We start from the raw sequence: 4,701 nt of genomic DNA, 5'->3' as shown, positions 1-4,701 counted from the left end.
CGCCTGTCTGTGCGGGCGCCCCCCTGCCGCCTGTCTGTGCGGGCGCCCCCCTGCCGCCTGTCTGTGCGGGCGCCCCCCTGCCGCCTGTCTGTGCGGGCGGCCCGCCGCCTCATTGTGCGGGCGGCCGGCCGCCTCTCTCTGCGGGCGGCCGGCCGCCTCTCTGTGCGGGCGGCCCGCCGCCTGTCTGTGAAGGCGGCCGGCCGCCTGTCTGTGAAGGCGACCGGCCGCCTCACTGTGGCTGCCTGCGTGTCCGTGCTGGAGGCCCGCCGGCTGCCTGCGTGTCCGTGCTGGAGGCCCGCCGGCTGCCTGCGTGTCCGTGCTGGAGGCCCGCCGGCTGCCTGCGTGTCCGTGCTGGAGGCCCGCCGGCTGCCTGCGTGTTTGTGCTGAATGGGTGTGGATGGGGAGTGGATATGGGCGTGACTGTGAAATGGGTGTGGTTAGGGGGCGTGGCCTAGAAATTTGCCGCGGCGTGGAGTTGCCTGTAAGTGACATCAGAGGTGACCACAACTAAGAGAGACACAATGAGAAAACAAATCCAGAAATCACCGCGTCTTATTTGGCAACTTTTTTTTTGCAAATTTGTGAAGATGTAATTTACCCTCTCACTGTATATGCTGTACAGATTCCTATTTCAAGCTGGGTTCATTGTCTTATTTGAACTACTTCTGTGTACATTTCTATTGTTGTAGGTAATCACCCCCTAAAATGCAAGGTTGTATCCTCTTGAGGCACTTCCATCCCTGGGAGTAGGGGGAGGTGGGCCTAGAGTCCAACTAGTGTAAACTCTGCTTACCTGGGAGATTCAGGCAGAGTGAGCTGAAACTTGAAGGGAGCAGGAGCTCCAGCCTGTGTGGCTGTGGACACGGACGGAGCTAGGCCTTTGTGGCGGCCCGTGGGATTGTGTGGAACTCTTTGGACTACTGTAAGGACGATTGCTTTGTAATCCGGCCCGAGGATTGTCGGGAAGGGCCCCCAAATCTGTTTTACGTGGACTTATCGTGTGCTGTTCCAGTGTTCTTGTGAATAAACCTGTTGGATCGTTCCTCGGCCTGTTGTCTCTCCTTGCTCTGCTGTACACCCCGTCACAAAATTATGGTGGAAAATAAGTATTAAGTCATCTAAAAACATGCAGGATTTCTGGCACTCATAGACCTGTAACTTCTTCTGTAAGAGGCTCCTCTGTCCTCCACTCATTACCTGTAGTAATGGCCCCTGTATAAACTTGTTATCACTATAAAAGACTCCTGTCCACAACCTCAAACAGTCACACTCCAAACTCCACTATGGTGAAGACTAAAGAGATGTCGAGGGACACCAGAAACAAAATTGTAGCCCTGCACCAGGCTGGGAAGACTGAATCTGCGATAGGCAAGCAGCTTGGTGTGATGAAATCAACTGTGGGAGCAATAATAAGAAATGGAAGACATACAAGACCACTGATGTCTCCCTTGCTTTCACAAGTTCCCACCCCGTGAGGTCAAAAGGATCACAACAAGAATGGTGAGCAAAAATCCCAGAACCACCTGGGGGAACGTAGTAAATGACCTGCATAGAGCTGGGACCACCGGAACAAAGGCTATCATCAGTAACACACTATGCCGCCAGGGACTCAGATCCTGCAGAGTCAGACGTGTTCCCCTGTTTAAGCCAGTACATGTCCGGGCCCGTCTGAAGTTTGCTAGAGAGCATTTGGATTATCCAGAAGAGTATTGGAAGAATGTCATATGGTCTGATGAAACCAAAGTAGAACTGTTTGGTAGAAACAAAACTCTTCGTGTTTGGAGGAGACAGAATGCTGAGTTGCATCCAAAGAACACCATACCTACTGTGAAGCATGAGGGTGGCAACATCACGCTTTGGGACTGTTTCTCTGCAAAGGGCCAGGACTACTGATCCATGTACATGAAAGAATGAATGGCGCTATGTATCATGAGATTTTGAGTGCAAACCTCCTTCCATCAACAAGGGCATTGAAGATGAAACGTGGCTGGGTTTTTCAGCATGATAGTGAACCCAAGCACAACGCCAGGGCAACGAAGGAGCTGCTTCATAAGAAGCATATGAAGGTCCTGGAGTGGCCTAGCCAGTCTCCAGACCTCAACCCCATAGAAAACCTTTGGAGGGAGTTGAAAGTCCGTGTTGCCCAGCGACAGCCCCAAAACATCACTGCTCTAGAGGAGATCTGCATGGAGGAATGGGCCAATATACCGCCAACAGTGCGTGCCAACCTTGTGAAGACTTACAGAAAACGTCTGACCTCTGTCATTGACAACAAAGGATAGAGAACAAAATATTGAGATGAATTTTTGTTATTGACCAAATACTTATTTTCCACCATAATTTGCAAATATAATCTTCCAAATCATCGCGGGGATTTTCTGGATTTGTTTTCTCATTTTGTCTCTCATAGTTGTGGTCACCTGTGATGTCAGTTACACCATGCTAATTACCTGTGTTGGCCAGATGGGGGGGCTTATTTTCTGCTCCTGTCCCCCCTCCTGCCGCTGATTGCCATCCTCCTTTCTTGATTGATGGGATGACGCCCTCCATCATCATCCTCGTCGCATTTTCAAATCTTGCGCCTGTGCAGTTAGATCGGCCCGCGCAGGCGCAGTTCGCTCTGCAATATTGCGACCAGAGCAGAAAACAGCTGCCCTCGAAAGGAGGACGGCGATCAGCGGCAGGAGGGGGGACCGGAGCAGAAAATGAGCCCGCCCATCTGGCCAACACAGGTCATTAGCATACGTAACAGCCAGGTTTTATAAAGTTATTTTTGGGGTCTGGAAGGGGAGTCAGGGCCAAGGTGCCCGTTCCTACAATGCGGCCCAGGAGCCGCAGAAGGGGAGACTTTTAGCTTAATAGTGAACAATCTGGTGACAGGTTCCCTTTAAGTCTCCTCTCAGTCTCCTTTTGTACAAGCTAAACCTTCCCCGATCCTGTCCGCGTTCCTCGGAGGACATGCTTTGCAGTCCGGTCACCATTCTGGTCGCTCTTCTCTGAATTTGCTCCAAACCACCTCGTATTCTGTTCTAACCTCTTTGTTGCTCTAGGCCACCAGGGATTCAATAACAGCCTATTTATTGCCCCCGCACACCTGTGGAAAAACACTCATCAACATTTCCTGACACCAGATCCCTCCCCCGAGGATCAGGAAAGAGATTTACCAGATCCTGTGCTCCGTAGCCTGACCAAAAGCTTTGGGAAGAATATTGAGGTGGGCAGACATGTATGTTTGTGTGGGCACACATGGCCTGTATGTTTGGGTGGGCACACATGGCCTGTATGTTTGGGTGGGCACACATGAGCTGTATGTTTGGGTGGGCACACATGACCTGTATGTTTGGGTGGGCACACATGGCCTGTATGTTTGGGTGGGCACACATGACCTGTATGTTTGGGTGGGAACACATGACCTGTATGTTTGGGTGGGCACACATGAGCTGTATGTTTGGGTGGGCACACATGACCTGTATGTTTGGGTGGGCACACATGGCCTGTATGTTTGGGTGGGCACACATGAGCTGTATGTTTGGGTGGGCACACATGGCCTGTATGTTTGGGTGGGCACACATGAGCTGTGTGTTTGGGTGGGCACACATGGCCTGTATGTTTGGGTGGGCACACATGGCCTGTATGTTTGGGTGGGCACACATGAGCTGTGTGTTTGGGTGGGCACACATGACCTGTATGTTTGGGTGGGCACACATGGCCTGTATGTTTGGGTGGGCACACATGACCTGTATGTTTTGGGTGGGCACACATGAGCTGTATGTTTGGGTGGGCACACATGGCCTGTATGTTTGGGTGGGCACACATGACCTGTATGTTTGGGTGGGCACACATGGCCTGTATGTTTGGGTGGGCACACATGACCTGTATGTTTGGGTGGGCACACGTGGCCTGTATGTTTGGGTGGGCACACATGACCTGTATGTTTGGGTGGGCACACATGGCCTGTATCTTTGGGTGGGCACACATGACCTGTATGTTTGGGTGGGCACACATGAGCTGTATGTTTGGGTGGGCACACATGGCCTGTATGTTTGGGTGGGCACACATGACCTGTATGTTTGGGTGGGCACACGTGACCTGTATGGTTGGGTGGGCACACATGGCTTGTATGTTTGGGTGGGCACACATGACCTGTATGCTTCGGTGGGCACAGATGACCTGTATGGTTGGGTGGGCACACATGGCCTGTATGTTTGGGTGGGCACACATGACCTGTATGTTTGGGTGGGCACACATGGCCTGTATGCTTCGGTGGGCACAGATGACCTGTATGTTTGGGTGGTCACACATGGCTTGTATGTTTGGGTGGTCACACGGCCTGTATGTTTGGGTGGGAACACATGGCCTGTATGTTTGGGTGGGCACACATGGCCTGTATGTTTTGGGTGGGCACACATGGCTTGTATGTTTGGGTGGTCACACGGCCTGTATGTTTGGGTGGGAACACATGGCCTGTATGTTTGGGTGGGCACACATGGCCTGTATGTTTGGGTGGGCACACATGGCCTGTATGTTTGGGTGGGCACACATGGCAGGAGCAGAAGTTCTGCAGTCGCGAGTGTCTGTTTCTTTACATAGGTGACCTTCTCTGACCTTTTATCTATAAATGAAATGGAAGCTGAAGGACAGAAGAAGTTCTACGAATAAAATCCCACTTTTATTTCATGTCATCCGGAAGGCGAGATCTCC

General features: G+C 51.8%; 1 protein-coding gene across 1 annotated transcript in view; it reads right to left on the bottom strand.

Moving 5' to 3' along the window:
• Positions 1–4,667: 4,667 nt before the first annotated feature.
• KCNE3 (potassium voltage-gated channel subfamily E regulatory subunit 3) overlaps positions 4,668–4,701 on the bottom strand; it is a 28,926-nt gene continuing 28,892 nt past the window's right edge. Inside the window, exon 2 of the mRNA XM_075334747.1 lies at positions 4,668–4,701. This exon is cut by the window's right edge and continues 1,008 nt beyond it. The gene's annotated coding sequence lies outside the window, so the exon portion shown is untranslated.

This window comes from Anomaloglossus baeobatrachus, chromosome 2 (genome assembly GCF_048569485.1).
Source record: "Anomaloglossus baeobatrachus isolate aAnoBae1 chromosome 2, aAnoBae1.hap1, whole genome shotgun sequence".
Classification (NCBI taxonomy): domain Eukaryota; kingdom Metazoa; phylum Chordata; class Amphibia; order Anura; family Aromobatidae; genus Anomaloglossus; species Anomaloglossus baeobatrachus.
Note: the sequence above shows the minus strand (reverse complement) of the source record. Positions and strands in the feature narration are given on the sequence as shown.